The 16,984-nt window shown below is 46.5% G+C and overlaps 1 protein-coding gene and 1 long non-coding RNA gene across 3 annotated transcripts in view; one reads left to right on the top strand and one right to left on the bottom strand.

Moving 5' to 3' along the window:
- Positions 1–16,984, bottom strand: part of LOC118312688 (protein sidekick-1-like) — a 224,814-nt gene that overhangs the window by 151,118 nt on the left and 56,712 nt on the right. The gene's annotated exons all lie outside the window — the stretch shown is intronic.
- LOC118312689 lies at positions 2,694–6,031 on the top strand. Its single transcript, XR_004794272.2, has 3 exons — positions 2,694–3,753; positions 3,867–4,097; positions 5,214–6,031. It is a non-coding gene; the product is annotated as an uncharacterized LOC118312689 (long non-coding RNA).

The raw sequence follows: 16,984 nt of genomic DNA, 5'->3' as shown, positions 1-16,984 counted from the left end.
ATGTTTTCCATAAACGACAATTAAGTTAGTCCTAATGCGAGTATCGGAAAATTGAAATCAAGATGACGGGTTGGACCAAGTGTTGACATTCAATAACATTCACTTCTAATAGTAATATCTGGATTCATTTTCTTAGTCTTCATCTTCTTCAAATATCTTCTATATACAGTGCAAGTCAGCAGAGAGGCTACAGTACCCTCCACTGCTGGAGACCTCTTCTTACTAATCCTGCTAACAAGTCAAGACGTGTGTGTGTGTGTGTGTGTGTGTGTAGCTCGTGGATTTGAAATGTGCTACAGAGAGAGAGATGGGGACAGTCAGCGGGATCCCTCGTCCTCTACCGTCCAACTCGGCTGAACTCTACAGATTAAAGGGACGGGGGTGGTTCCAGGTGACAGGTGAGTTCCCTCTCACGTCTCCTCAGTTCTTCCTCCTCCCGTTCGAGCCTCTTACCCTCCTTCTCCTCCTCTTCGCCGGAGCACACTGTCCTGTCATCTCCCTCTCGCCCGCTGCCTCCTTCCTTTTGCTCCCATGCTGTCATTTAGCACCGTGGCCCGATGCTGAAGCGCTCCATCACCCCCCCACCCCCCTCGCCGCCGCCGCCTCCTCCGCCACCATCACTATGCAGTCAGCACTTTTATTCACTCGCTCCTTCATTTCACTCTCCCTATATTTCTTGATTTCTCTCCTTTTTATTATTTATACCTGCCTTTACGGGTTTGACGACAACAGGGTGAGCGACGCGCGATGAAATACTGCCGCATATGCACAGCACGGGTGTGAAAAAACAGAAGAGAAAAACGTCAACAAGTGCACGCGGCCTCGCGCTGTTGATTCTCCATGTCAAAATGATCAAATAGCACAAGCGCAAATCCCCACACAGAGCTGATCCATCTTCAGTTTCAGATGTAGGAGAAACGAATCGGTGCAGGTCGGGACCTGCATTTTTCCTTTAGGCCGTTGACGAGATAAACAAGCACCTCAATCCCGCTCTCCGTCTCCGTGTCCCTCCCGGCGACGCCACATGCCTGCACCGAACGCGACGCGCTCGCTAATCCACATTCCACCGGCGGCCGCCTCCCCTGACCGCACCGATCCAGGTGAGCAGACCCTGAGCCGTGGATAGCCGATGGGAAAGACACAACAACGCTGTGATTCACAGAAAATGGCCTCTAACACTGTCAGCTCCGCTATTGGCTGCCGGTGGGGAGAGACGGGGGGAGGGGGGGGGTTGATCGAACATAAAGGGTGAGGGAGCAAAGCGATGTGTGTCTGGGTGAGAGAGTAATTGAGTGCGTGCGTGTGCGTGTCTATGAAACAGAGAGATGGTAAGATATTACATGAAGTTATTGGAAAGTGAGAGAAAGAAGTCGTTTCACACACAGCCCATCTGCCAGTCTGTCGGAGGGGCTTATCGACACGCACGATAAACAAACTTGACAAACGGACACCGTGCCTCTTTTCTTCCGGACACACGACTGCACGGCACGTGCGCCGCGGTCTGTGTGCGACGACGCGGCCTAGGGCAAAGGACAGAAGAAGATCGGCGCCATTGCGGCACATTATTCAGAAGAGGTCACCGAGATGCGGGAGCTCCGCCTAAACTGGAGGATATCGGTCATAATCCAGTCCGTCGCCACCTTCTCTCTCCACCTCTGCCGTTCTCCCCCTTGCTCTTTCTCCGCAGTCGAGTCTACGAGAGGATTTATGGTGGGAGTAAAAAATGTCCAGGACATTTTAATGGTTTCAGTCTCTGGCACTTTGACACCTCCGGCTCTTGGCGGAGGCTGACGAGCCCCGCGTCGAGGAGGAGCCAATGAGTGTTTATGGAAAAACTGTCTCTCCCCGGGGCCGGTTGTGACAGCCAGAAATCAGATCCATACAGAAAACACAACGACAAACTCGAAGCGGCACAAGTCAGAGTGACAGTCAGTTTTGTTAAGTGGCCATGTTGACAAATCGAGACTTGAAAGGGGGAAATTACCATTTAAAAAGCAGCTCCGATTTTTGTCTTTATTAAGCAAATCCATAACGCGCGGATTGTGGGACAGGGAATAAACAGTGGATGTTTATTCAAGAGGGAGACGGCTAAAACAAACAGGCAGGACGACAGCAGTAATACAGCCGCTTTGGTTACTGGGGGCCTCTCTGCATACCAACTCCAAATATCACTTTGATAAAGTCTGGGACTAATTAATCAAGCTGATCGGCAGGGGGCCTGGCAGCCCGTCCTCCCCGCTCCGCAGCCCCTCTCCCAGGCTGGAGCTCTGCAGCAGCCTCCTCACTGTGCACAGGGGAGCGAGCGTCGGCTCGGGGGGGGGGGGGGGTTTCTTGCATAATAAAACTGATCGACGGCGCCCTAAAGCAAGGTGCGAACATTGTTATGTTGTTAAGCAAAAATAAAATGTCCCCCTCCCCCCCCTCTTCAAAGTTTTAACCTTCCTGAGACTGAACGCGCTGCACAGGCTTCTGTGCAGGTCCAGAGAATTCGTACAATTTGTACCATTTCACAGAACTAATGTATGTGACTGGCCTTGTACTAAAATCACACATTTGCTATCTGAGCAAAAGCACATCATTTGAAAAACATCACTTGATCTTCGTGATGTAGAATATATATATATATATATATATATATATATATATATATATATAAAATGTGAGTTGTTTTTGTAACAGTTGTGATCATCTTCCTTACAAGGTGTCCTTGAGCGAAGAAAGTGTAGTCTTGGAAACAGATTTTTACATTTGAATATTCAATCTACTCTGTTCTTAACAGTTATGATGTATGCGTATCACCTCATTGGCATGCCTAAAATAACTTTATGTACTTTCCTGCTGTGTACCACATCATATACAAGCATCTCCACTACGTTTCCAACTTGTTTTAGAGGTCGTCAAGAACTGTAATATACTATATATATATATAAAAAAGACACTTGTCCAGTTAAAGAAAAACTGTTAAGTCATTAAGTTCATCATCCATGACCGTGTACACCATTGAGGTCCATTTTCCAAGGTGTAAATAATACAAAAGATATTACAAAATGACTAGATGAACCAGTTTTCTCATCTTACACGCCATCACTTCTTGTTATTTGTAGGCGGGTGAAGTCAACGATCTCGCCATTACTTCAAAATCTTTGGTGAACACGTGGTTCTGTCTTCTGAATCCACCGAGGCGTGACTGAGGTGAAGAACTGTAGAGTTTTACAAGCGGACTGGAAAGGCTTTTCGTACCCAGAGGGTTAGGGTTAGAAAAAAAAAGTACTTTGCGCAAAGTTTACACTTGTGTTTTTGATCATTGGTTTGAATGGAATGCAGCCACGCCGACAACTTCCTTGATACGGTGTGAATTAGTAAATATTAAAGAAGTTAGACTTGGCGGTCTTCATTAGGATCGCCAGGGCTGGGTAGTCTGTTCGTCCCGCCGCTGAATGAATGAAATAATCCCTGAAGGCTGTAGATGTAGTACTGTTGTTGACGCATATTGACCAACCAGTCCAACGGGAGTCGCACTACAGCACCATCTTATGTCGCAATCGCTTACGATTTACATAATCCTACATTTTCCATTGTGATGGACTTTTGATCTATTTAATGTGTTAGCTGGATGGGGTAAAAGTTTGGGAGCAGATCTCTCAGACATCTTGAGGAAAGCGCAAAGGAGGACGTCCTGACACCACCCTGGATCGTCTGCAGCTTCCACCCGATGAGAGCCTGTCATCTTTTGAACTGTGCATGGCACGTGAGGTATTGAATTGATGGAGGTATATAAATATGGCGTCACACCACCTCTGCACCGCTGAAACTTTAAGTAAACCTTTTTTTTGTTTTGTTTATCTCTTCTGGGATATTTTGGGCAGACAGTGGCACATACGGCAGGAATGTCGGAATCGCTGCCGGAGCGCGTGGGTGCCGAAGGCACAGCTATGGTGACAGGGACAACGTTTTTCCATTCGCATATGAAGCAGACTCACAAAAAAAAAAGACGTTCCTTTCTTTGGCGAGATCGTCAGCCGGCGACTCATCCTCCAAAGAAAGCTGACAAGAGGATATGTCAAAGAGAGACTTTGCCCCTCTGCGTTAATCCAAAGGTGTGTAACTCTGCAAGTGTCAGGTACAGCTGTACCATCAGGTATCAGGTCCGCTACCGAATTAGCAACACGACTATTGCACACATTTTGTTTAATGAACTCCCATTTACACTGCTTATTATTACTAAGCAGAGGCAAAATGTATTACCGCCATCAGACCACATCTGGACCTGGCTAACATCTGGTCGAGAGACAACACAGCTTCTTTTCACATCACGTTTGTTCACAAGTCCGCCAGATCCAACTACCTACAGAATCAAGACACGTGTGGATTATTCCTATTATCTAAAAATCTGCTCAATATATTTTCAATTCATTTAATTTCCTTAAGTGCTTCTTCTGGAACAGACCCGAACCATGAGACATTCCGTATCGCGTCATCGACGTCAAAGAAAAACAGGAGACACAATTAAAGTCAATATTTTTTGGCATTGTTGCTTGTGGGGTGATCACTGAACACATATTCCTGCAACTTATCTACTGTAAATCAATAGATGAATCAACTAATAGTTTTTATCTATAGTGAATGTGTACTGATGACAAGCGAAGTGTGAGTCCAAGGACCTGTCATCTGTGTTCATTTACCAAATAATGTAGCTACAGATTGTATTGTATAATGTGCAATATTATAGTTGGCAAAAATGCACTGCTCGGCACGCACGCACGCACGCACGCACGCACGCACGCACGCACGCACGCACGCACGCACGCACGCACGCACGCACGCACGCACGCACGCACGCACGCACGCACGCACACACACACACACACACACACACACACACACACACACACACACACACACACACACACACACACACACACACACACACACACACACACACACACACACACACACACACACACACACGTTCAGCACAACTGAAAGCATTAACTGTTTGATTTTTAACTACTTTAATCTCAGCTGGATGTTGAAAACATGGAGGTAACAGTGTTGACGTATTTTCAATATTCCATTAAGGAGACTCACCCTAGTGTGAATGTATCGAAAGAAGTTGATACAAATGTATGCCTGACGAATCAACTATCGTAACATTATAAAGTCAAAAAAAAAAATGAAGTGACTAGTGCATTTTTGTGTGTGGCTCTCATCAGGCAGCTCTCCTGTGGCCGACGTAGCACGAGAAGGCCAGAGCTGCTCCTCTGACCTGCACACAGCAGCTCCCTGAGCAACAATATCCCACGGCCGCCCCCTCGGGACCACAGACAGGTAAAATGGTGCAATCTTACTGTGAATGCTGGAGCGCAGGCAAGCCAGAGATGAATGGGACAGTAGAAATGCATCTCTCACACACACACACACACACACACACACTCTTAACCACTCTCAAAAACACACAGGTGCGCGCACACACACATGCTTAGTTGTAAAAGCTGTACTGAGAGGATGTAGCGTTGAGTACAGACTAATTGGAACATTAATTATTGTTGCAGCGAATTACGGCATTGTCCCTGATTCTATGCCTGAAATGGGTTTGTGTGTGTGTGTGTGTGTGCGTGCATGTGTGTCCATCCAAACCTCAATCACTAAACAGATAGTTCTCAGCGCTGTGATCTGACTCTTGACTTTGACCTTTCAGACTGCTTTCAATCAGGTCCTCACTGCCTGACAGACGCAGGCGCTTATCAGGGTCTCTCTGCCTCTCACATGCAACACACACACACACACACACACACACACACCCGAGGGTAGTGACAGGCCCTGTCTCCAGTTGACAGGGTTTTATATCAGCAAAGACATCAAGCCGCCCACAACCACCCTCCCTTCGCACTGACCCCACGACCATGCCATGATGAGAGATAGGACAATCTGCTGCATGACAGCTCCACTCAAACAATGACACTCAAACACACATGCGCGCGCGTGTGTGCACGGAAAGCTGCGTGCGCACGCACACGTGAGCACGGACACGGACACACACACACACACACACACACACACACACACACACACACACACACACACACACACACACACACACACACACACACACACACACACACACACACACACACACACACACACACACACACACACACACAAAGGCAGGGTAACGCTCCAGAACACCTGCATCATGTGAATGTGTGTAGAGATGGTTCAAAAACATGCCTGCACTCTGTGCGTGTGCGTGCGTGCGTGCGTGTGCGTGTGCGTGCGTGTGGCAGCCTCTTAAGTGAAGGCTTTGTAAAACTCTTGTTCATCATAACTGTGATGTTCTAGCCCGAGGGCCTAGCAGCATGAAGCAATTTCCCTCTCGTTACACCAGGCGTATATTAACCTCCAGAAACTGTCAAGCGCACCAACACTGACTCGCACACGCGCCGCTGACGCGCACACGCGCCGCATCTCTTGCCATTTATCTGTCGTGTCAAGTGCAGCGGGGACCATTCTCTCGAGGAGGTTATTTGTGATGCAGCCGTGCACTTCCTTATCAACCCGCTAGTCAACTGGATGAGTTCTGTCTCTCACTGATGGCCACAAGATATTCAGTGGGAAGAGGAGAGACAGAGGAGCGGCGGAGCGATCAGTGCTGTACTGATGGAATTAATGTAGCACAAGTGTAAGTTTATCAAGGCAACAGGTACAGGTGGGGGAATTGTGGCAAACACAATAAACAGCTAATTAAAATGTGCAAATCAAAAGATTCTCACTTCATTATAGGTGTTAGTAGAGATAAAAGCGGAGATAAATGAATATATTTTTTAAAGATTACAGTGATCTGAAGGTCTGGCATGTCATGGCACGTTTTCCCGAAATTTTCCAGAGTGTATTCCAGTATCTGACGAAGCGAATGTCCGCAGGTGTTGCTCTGGACAGCCACCTCCCAGAGGTTTTTCCTGAAATTTGTCCGAGCGAGCCCACGGGGGGAATACGGCAGGGGGAGTCACAGCGGGCGAGTGGTCGAATTGATGAACTTAAACAAAAAAAAAAACGACAAGCGTCGCCATTGTCCTGCCCCGTGGCACTCCCCCGCCCAGACGACGCAGGACGCCCCAGAAATGTCCCCGTTGGTGCCCACGCGTCTAATTAGTTTTGTCAAAATCGCCTGTCAAAGAAACGGGGGATTGCATTTACATGAATCATTTGAGAGCGGTTTCCATTGGGCGAAGACATGTCGGTCACTACACCACTGGGAGTTCTGTAGCCGGTCCAAGTGAGCTCGAGATTGATTGAACTTGGTTCACCGCAGCCGTAAAAGAAGTTCACTTTGACCCAAAGCTTTATAGGTTGTTGTAAACACTTTTTCTTTTAATCAGTACCTGCACTGACTGCATCTATTCATCCCCAAGGAACTACGGAGGAGTAATTATACACTCCCAGCTTAAGTAGACATTTTCCACTAAGTCTCACTGTTCTCCTTAGACTCCATCTTGCGTCTGATGGCATCAGTCTTTCATGCTTGTTTACCTTTTCATCTCCATCCTCTCCAAACTGAGGGGAGAGGAGAGCGCGGGAAAGGGAGGGGACTCGTCCGAGTTCGCATCGGTGGAAAGGGCGATGAAGGCAGAATCGGCAGACAAGCGTGTGTTGAAACGCAAAAAAATAATGAAGGCTTGGTGCGGAACAGGTGAGAAAAAAGGGGAAAAAAACGAGCGCGGTGAGCGGCACGGGTCGAGAAGACCCGACCGCAGTCGGACAGCCACTCAGCAGGACTCCAAAGGTGCTGCAGCCACAGCCGAGAGTAAAGACACAAGATGGCTTGTAGGAGCCGGGAGGGAGGACAGGTTTAATTGGAGGTCGTCAATGTGCGCACGCATGTGCTTGTGGGCGCAGCTTGGCAGAGCCATGTGTGTTTGCGAGTGATTATCCAGATGTGGGAAGAGGGAGAGAGACCTCGAAACTCAAGGACCACTACTATAGACACGGCCGTGGGTTTCACAAATTTAATAAAAATATATACTTTTTGAAGTCCTTCGTGTTTGTGGGCATCAGGTGTTGCACATGTTACACGCTGGGAGCGTCCATTACCTCCTCCTTTGGAGCACTTTGCTTTAAGCACTCATTGTTGCCAGGTTACAAAAGCGTTTTATAGCCCTTCTGCATCCCCCCCCCCCAATTATGAACGACATGCCTCTGTTCCCGACTGTGACGGAAGAAATTTCTCCTGACATCTGAACGGACGCTTTTTGATTTCAAATATCGATCGAGGCAACTCTTTAGTGTTGGATTGTAAATAACTTGGTTCTTGTAAATAACAACCAGGATCATTTTCTCCTCTGGCCATTGTAGATTGCGTTGATGTTGTAAGTAGGAGCCCCTTTCTTGATTGTGATTAGTCAGTGCAATGTCATTTTCAAGCCTAGGACTGTCAACGCTGAAGCTCATAGGATCCAGGGCCTAACAAAATGGACGTCTCAGAGACGGAGGGGTGGATTCTTCTGTGAGCTCCATTATACTGAAATAAACCTGCTGGCAGAGATAACTTATGTAACTTAATGTCATTTTATCCTCTTGTTAAGAAAACATGAAAGCCTCTTAAAAGCCCTGCTCCGAACTGGGGTTTAGGATCTGTCTTGAGAGCTGAGATGCTTTGTGAACAACGTGAGGAAGAGTCATAATTATAGAACAATTTCTTAGAAAATGTTGTCTCGAGAATCGGAGGCTTTAGAAACACGGCCTCGGATTTCTAAGTGTACAAGTGCGCAACTAGTGTTGACAATTTAAAACTGAATTAAAGGCGGAAATTGAAACTTGGTTTCAAAAGTTTGGTGCATGAGTTTCAACTTTTGTTTATTGTTTTTCAAATTCCATTTTTTTTATTATAAACCATCATGAAAACTAATAATCAATAAATCCTTTGACACCTTTTTTTTTTTTTTTTTACAGTTCCGACTGAATTTGCTGCTTTTTCTCCTTTGAAATGACAGTAAATTAAATACTTTAAGAGTTGTGGATGTTTGTTTTTTTTTAAATCTATCAATAATGAAAACAATCATAGAGGATGATCATTTAATGATGTAACCATGGAGCCTGGGAATCTGTGATGGATGTTTTTCATTGTTTTGAATTTTCAGACTAAACTGATAAATGGACAGAATAAGCCTCAATAAAAAATTGTTTTTTGTTGCACTCCTTTTTGTACGAGATACAACAAAGACAGTTTCCAGTTTGAGTCTGTGGGCGTGTGACCACTTTAATTAGTCGTAAAACACATTGTTGTTTGGTCAGAAAAAGATTTAAGTTGAGTCAAACTGATTGAGGGAGAGAAAAGAAAGGGAGCAGAAACAGACGATGAGAGAGAGACAACGAATTCTTTTTTTTCACGATTACAGTGCGAAGGAGTCCGGATGTTAGTTCAGGCTACCGCTGATTTCACCTTTGGTTCTCTGTGGCCCCGTCACGCAGGAAACAGGAAACGACCTTTTTTTTCTTTTCATAATTTTGCGACTCCCTCAGCTCATGTCACACCAGGTGGGAACGATAATCCCCGCCGACCGACCGACTGGCGCCGCCGCCGCCGCCGCCGCGACGGACATCAACACCAGCACTCCCTCTGGTCAAACACTGGAGCTTTTAACTGGAGAAATTGTGTGACCTTTTCCCTCGTCTGCCTCGCCCCCCCCACATCCTCTCCTGCACTGATCCATTCATCACGCAGACAGCCGGTGTGTTTTAACCTGTTGGAGTGGAGGAGAGGGGGCAGATAAAGAAAGGCAGAGGAGACGCTGAACGAGAGACGAGAGAGAGACGGTGGAGGGAGGTGTGCTGAGGAGCCCGACCGCACAGACGCAACAGAGATAAAGACCTCGCCGGGACAATTTCAGACCTGAAATGAGCCCGTTCATTAATAAGTGCCATCCCTCTTTGTTATCCGTTGATTTGTCTGGTGTAAGTTTAACACAATTGCCTTTTTCCCGGCTCTTAATGGTTCCCCGATTCCCTTTTGTAGAACAAGACGATGGATGTGCAGATATTGTCTGGTGGCTTTTGTCATTCTATCAAGACAGGCAAATTATCTCTTCAGCCCAGCCTGAAGATGAAGTGTGAAACACATGATAAGAAAAAAAAAAACACACCGACGGCCGTTACTTTTACGGGCTGATGAAAATGAGTTCTACGTAACTGTCAAGGCGGTCTGCGCAGCCAAACGGGCAAAGTCTCAGCGTCTATGCGTTTGTATAACTCGCATATGTGACCGTTAACCTGGGCATACACTCCTGACCTGACACACCGGACGGGTTTGTTGCACAGAGCCGTCTGGGAAGGCTTCGTTGGAAACGTTGTGGTTAAAGGGCAGGACGTCAAGAAAGAACTTGGCAGGTGATTCGATGGATCCTCTGTCTTTCCACGTCTGTCTCGGTTGACGAAGCCGGTCGCCGGACAGGCGAGATTATCGTTTCAATCAAGACAGAAACCCTTTAGCGCTTTTCTCTTTCTTCTCTAAATGACGAGATACTCCACACCCAAGACACGCCCACGGCTGTCAATGGTTCCTCCCTCACCGATTGGTCTCAAGCGCGACCTTGCGAGATGCAGCAAATCCAGCGGCAGCTGCTTCTGCTGCTACAGTTTGAAGAAGAAATTATTTACGGCAAGACCTGCGTGCGTGTGTGCGTGCGTGCGCGTGTGTGTGTGTGAAGATTCCAATTTGCTGTGCTATGTGACAGCTCTTCTCTAATTGTCACAGAGGGCTGAGTAGTGGGTTGGAGGGAATTACAACTGTTACATACCCACCAAGCTGATTACCTATTGACCCGGTCTAAAAACGCCCTGGCAACGCGACAGTGTCCCTGTGTGTGTGTGTGTGTGTGTGTGTGTGTGTATTGGACAGTCAGAGTTATCTGTGACAATCTAATTTTCTCTTACTTTCCTTATCTCTAACTTTTGACACACACACACACACACACACACACACACACACACACACACACACTAATACATGCTCAATCGCACCCAGACATTTACCTGCTGGTTTGCACCGGGACTGATTGGCCGGGCGACACCACGGACACAGCGATCGATGCAGCGGTGAGAGGATGACATCACTGCGTGAGACGGGCCCATGGTTACCGGCACTTATCAGTCCAATCAGCTGCTCAGCTGACACTGATGACCTCATCACCAATGGGAGGGAAGGTGAGCATTGAGTTCAAGCCGTTCTGGTAAGCGAGCGATTTGATATCGACGGTGATTCCACACAATAGGACAATTAATGTGATTGTTTGAGAACGGAATGCGAACACATACAAGTCCCCTTTCTACGAAATCTTCTTTTCTTTCTTTATTACCGTTCTCTGAAGGATAATCACTCGAAATGAGTTTCTATTCAGCTGCTCTCTCTGAATGAGCACGCAGATTTTTTTTTTTAATATATATATATGCCAACGGCAAATAACAGGTACAAAGTGGATCACGACCTCCATCCGAGGACAAAATGGATTAATTTGACCTGTAGAGCAGCAGTGAGACGAGAGATGATGATAATCACGGCAGAGTTACATATCTCATGATAATGTTCATCGCATCTCATGAGTCCATCTTTCTTCTGATGTGATGTTTACTTTGACTTAAGGCTGCAACAGTTAATTCATTAGTAATCGACTGCTAAATTAATCGCCAACTATTTTGATAATCGATAAATCGGTTTAAGTGTTTAATTGTTGCAGCCTTACTTTGTCGGACTGTGTTCAAGAAATGTTCTTTAAGTGATTCAAGCCAACAAGGGACGATTTATGCGCCCTCTGGAATTCTTTCACAAATGCAAAAATTTGCATGACAAACACCCATGACGGTTCGATCAAGAGTGTCGAAAATCTTATTTACACTTTGTGAAATAAGAGCGTACTGTAAGGGACATTGGGAGATCATGTAATTTACAGGTTGCTGCAATTAACAGGTAGAAGTCATGGACGTAACTGATGGTAAAATGGTGCATGTGAAATATTCTGAAAGTACTGTTAGAAAGCATTGTCACCGCCATGTTCACGGCATGGCAAGCTTGAAGACGATGTTTTCCGTAGTTATACTTCAATCAATACAATGCTGCGGGTGGTTTTGAGTGAATTCGTCTGCAGACTGGAGGAAAAATGCTGATACCAATTCTTTCATGGTAATTGTGGCATGTGGGATAAAAAAAATAGTGGGATATTGGTGAACGCCAAACTTTTGGATGCGGGTGTTTCATGAGAAGACGACAGCACAGAAAACGAGGAGTAGCAAGAAAGTGGAAATAGACAACTTCTCCTCTGCCTTTGTTATTTACAATAATATAATAATTACAAGCATAATGGATGAAGGACAAGACTGCGAAGACGGGGGTCAACACACCTTCGCTTCCACCTTTGCCCGCTGATACCTCTCCCACACTCGCCGACGAGTGCCCCCTCCCAGGTCTGGGGAAATGAAACCACGCAATCCATACACTAACTGGCTGAAAGAATAAAAAGACCAAAAAGTCCGGTAAATTTATACTGAATTCATTGACATCTATTCGACACCTCAACGGCCAATCACAGCTCCCTGTGAAAGCAGGTAAGAGACTGCCAGAGAGAAAAATAAGGACAAAACGGAGACATAGAAGAGCCAGAAAACACTCAATGTTACTAAAATTGAGAGAGTGGGGAAATTATATTTTTAGGAGATGAACATAGAATAAGGAGCGAGTGAGAGTTGAATGCGGGAGAAAGAATGTGCATTAGCAAGAAGTGAATTAACGGGGAGTGAAAGTCCTTCCTTTCCTCTGAGTGTATTACCCATTATGTGCACGACCCCCCCCCCAAAACACAGAAACACAGATTATTGCAGCATGAGCATTTAGCAATAAATGGACTGATGCAAGTGCAAAAAAGAAAAGGAAAACGGGCGGTGGGGGTCAAACAAACACCACTTCAGCCCAGAAGAGCGTGGGTGAGATGGAGAGAGACGGAGGGAGCGAGGCCGAGGGGAGAGGGAGCGTGTGCTCGAGGAGGTGGCGTTGCAGATAAACACGGTGCTTTCAAAAGGTTAAAACAAAAAAATAAACCTCTCATTCAGAAGCCATCTCTCACGCACATGCAACTGTGTCCGAGCCGAGACGTGAGCGCCCGCGCGCCCCCTCGATTCAATCAAAGCAGCTGCCGTTATGGTGGCAACACGCTATGAATCATGGGATTGATGATGCGCCCTTGCAAGGGGACAAGTAATTTCTACTGCCCGGGAGATGGAGGGAGGAAGGAATGGATGTAAAGAACGAGGGGGAAGACAGGAAGGAGGTGGAGGAGTGGAGGAAGAGGAGAGTTAACAGAATGAGTAGTATCATCTGAGGGGCCCCGAACCCTGCCCTCCTCCTCCTCCTCGTCCTCCTCCTCCTCCTGCCCTCATCGACCTGCTAACAAGACTACAAAACACCCGATTGGTGGAAAAAGACGAGTAATGGGAAGGCGTCTTGGATGAAGCTCATCAGGGGTGAGAGCTCCATACATCATTGGAAACTCTTTCTCCGATGAGGTTGGAGAAGGTGTGTTTGTGACTCCGTACGTGTTCGGTAGCGGGGAGAGAGAAACTCTGAACTCCTCTCGCCACTGTTTCGTCTCTCTGCAGCAAGATAAATGGAAAATTCAACCCTGCACCATTGGATATATATATATATAAATATATATATATATATATGTATATATATACACACACACACACACACACCAATATCTCCCTATTTCACACAAGCAAAGAGGCGTGCACAAAGGCATTCAAAAGCTGCTCGCGTACATGCACACAAGTCAGGTAGGGTATTAAACCCCGTTTCCTTCAATCCCAGAGAGCAGTCTCGTACCATCCTCTGGCGGATTAGTGAGAGAGAGGGGGGGGGGGGAGAAAGGTGAAGACTGACGAGACCGAAACACGGGGGCGATACAAGGAGAGGTGTTCAGGGAGGGAGATTGAAGGCAGGCAAATTAAATGAACAAAACCCAAGAATGGATCTTAAAGCACGTATTGAAAACAGGCCGCAGAAGGAGATGTGACACAGGAAGTACCAGCGGCTGGTCTGTGGTCGGGCTCTTCACAGGCCCACTCAGTTCTGAGGAACCGAGACGGACTCTTTTGAAAGTTAAATTATGCACATCGGGCTCAGATCGGACAAACGATTCAGACCTCTAGCAATGGTGGATCATTGCATATTAATCCATCAATTATTTGCCTGATTGTATCCATAAAGCGTCACAAAACATATCAGATGATCAAGTCCCCAGGGCCAAAAGGGCCAACATCTACAAGCAAATATATAATGCTCAAAGTGAATTCTAACAAATAACAATTTCAGCACTATTTGTGTCTGTACGCTGAAAATATAACTTTCTACACGCTGAAAGGGAAAAGGATTATAATACTCTAATGTTTCATGCCAACACCTTTACATCTGCGCGCCCACGCGAAGCAATACGAAGTGAATAATGTTGGGAAACAGACGTTTCCTCTCGATGCTCTCTGTCCGCTAATGCGTTCATAAAAGTCGTCTCCCCCCACCCACACCCACACCCACACCCACACACACACACACACACACACTCCTCTGCCAAAGTAGAACACAACTCACTTCAAAGCGCACATCAGCACATCCAGTCACGTGCGCCGCGCGCTCCGAACACACACAGGTGTATCTGCGTGTACCGTGGCACTTTGCGTGATTTAAATACACTAACCACTGCGTCAGCATGAACACCGCCCCCGGTGATGGCTGCTGTAATTTCCCCGCAAATATTTGGCTCGCTCGCCGGCAAGCGGCAGAAGTCAATACTAATCGCCATTAGCGTAATGACTACAAATGAACATTTGGGTCTTTGGGCTTTATGATGCCAGTAAACCAAAAAATGCTTGAGGAGCCAATCCCACGATCTCTCACGACATTTCCATGGGAATGTATCTAGAGAGCGAGCTGCTTAAAGAGATCTCCGCAAACACTTTCAGAAGCGCTCAGACACTCCTCTGTTGTGGTGGATGCAGATGAAGCCCTGGAAACCACATGTCAGGGAATGGATGAGTGGAGTCATGAGTCTATTGGCAGTTGCGGGGCTGCGGTTCTCCAATACACCTTTTGTCATGCAATGTCATAGTGAGCCATGACACTATAATCAGGACAAATTGGGTGCGACGGAAGAGTGTCAGTGACGGAAGTGACGCTTGTGCCGCTGCCTACAGTCTGTGCAGCGATTTACATACGCATGCACGCACACAAACATTCCGAAATCACGGTGTGTGTGTGTGTGTGTGTGTGTGTGTATATATATATATACACACCATGAAAATGGTAACAAAAACATTAATTTTGTTCTTGCAACCTGTTATAAATATTGTACTCTTTGAAGAAAAAGCACTTCAGAGGAACTCCGGTTCAAAGTGTTGATTGAAGTTTGAAATTCACTTCAGAACTTGGACCAGAGTCTTTTTTTCTTCTTTTTTTTACATTACACACATTACATTCATTTTGTCCAAAGCGACTTACAGTGAAAACATTTTTATTTCAGTCATCAGTCAGAGGTAGGCAGTAGGCATTAAAGGGGCAGTGGTTGTTTTTGTTGTTGTTGTTGTTGTTGTTGTTGTTGTTGTTGTTGTTGTGGTGATCTACCCGCGACCTCTTGTGTGAGGGTCCGACGCACTGACCACTAGGCCAAAAAAGTTTCAGCGTCACCCGCTAGAACGTCTCTTAAGGTGTCCACGAGTGACGTTAACAAAATGCACTCGCACTGTTGTGCGGTGCGGCCCGCACCATTTCTTTGGGTCCTCGATTTACAGAGGCTCCCTCACCGGCCTTTTAAGGGCCCACACCTGACGGGGGAGTCAAACCCCTCGAACTGCACCACCAAAATCAGAGGTGCAACCCACTGAGCTATACAAGCTGCCTGCTTTTTTTATTTGTCATGATATGTACGGCGCAGTCAAACTGCTCTGCTTGCGAAGGCTGAGGAGTTTATTCCAAAGGCCAGAAGTCAGTGCTGCGAGCGCACTATATCTAAAATGTGTACCGAAAAATGTGTACAGTAGTGAACATGGTCCTCGTGCAATAAGCGCAGCTCAGAAAACACTTGCGCTGATAGACGATGGAGATAGATTGAGGACAAAATGCAAAAGGAGCTGCTGATCTTGTGCCAAGGTCTGTCAAAGTTATTACAAAAAACAACTATGTGGTTAAAACGCACTGTGTTTGTGCCGCGGAGGGTATTTCATCTTTATCCGTCATCCCCAAGAGCTTCAGGGTGCACCGTGTGAAGACCATCAATTCCACTTAAAATACGTTATAACTGCCAGGATGTGGTCGGACATCGCATTAAATTACACTGGTCTATAACTGGAAGGATTTAATGTGCATATTCAAATCCTACTGTTCCATATTCAACGTGGGAGCCTTGGCAGAACGTCCCGTGCTCTCAGTGCACCAAATTGGTCGAACTTAGAAACTCCAGAGAGGAATCCATAGAACTTTTTTATAATGTACACGATGCCACTGCTAATCCAATCGTAGCGGTGACGGGAATATGAATATTATATCATTGTGCAAACAAAAAAGTGGCTGCGGCGGTTAGCACAGATCCATTCTCGGGTTCCCCCCTCAAATAAAATCCCTGAGCTATGTCAAGGCCAGCCGCTCCCATCAATCCTCGCATCCTCATAAAAAAAAAAAATGAACAGAAAAACTCTGTTTGTAGAAAGTGCTTCAGTCGCACGTGTCATCTGTCAGAGAGAGAGAAGGAGGGGACTGACCATGTCAGCAGCTCGTCCCCATCACACCGAGGTATAATGTATATCCTTTCCGATCCAAACGCCCCGGCTGTTTATACGTTTTTCCAATCTGCCATCGAACAGCCATCGGTCTCCCGGCGGGAGTGGGTGGTGGCGGCGGTCGCTTGCCAAGAGCTTCAACCGTCGTTCACAAGACAAGATGTTCCACTGTGCC

The sequence above is a fragment of the Scophthalmus maximus genome, chromosome 8 (genome assembly GCF_022379125.1).
Source record: "Scophthalmus maximus strain ysfricsl-2021 chromosome 8, ASM2237912v1, whole genome shotgun sequence".
Taxonomy (NCBI): Eukaryota; Metazoa; Chordata; class Actinopteri; order Pleuronectiformes; family Scophthalmidae; genus Scophthalmus; species Scophthalmus maximus.
The sequence above is the reverse complement of the archived record's forward strand: the minus strand, read 5'-3'. Positions and strand labels throughout refer to the sequence as shown.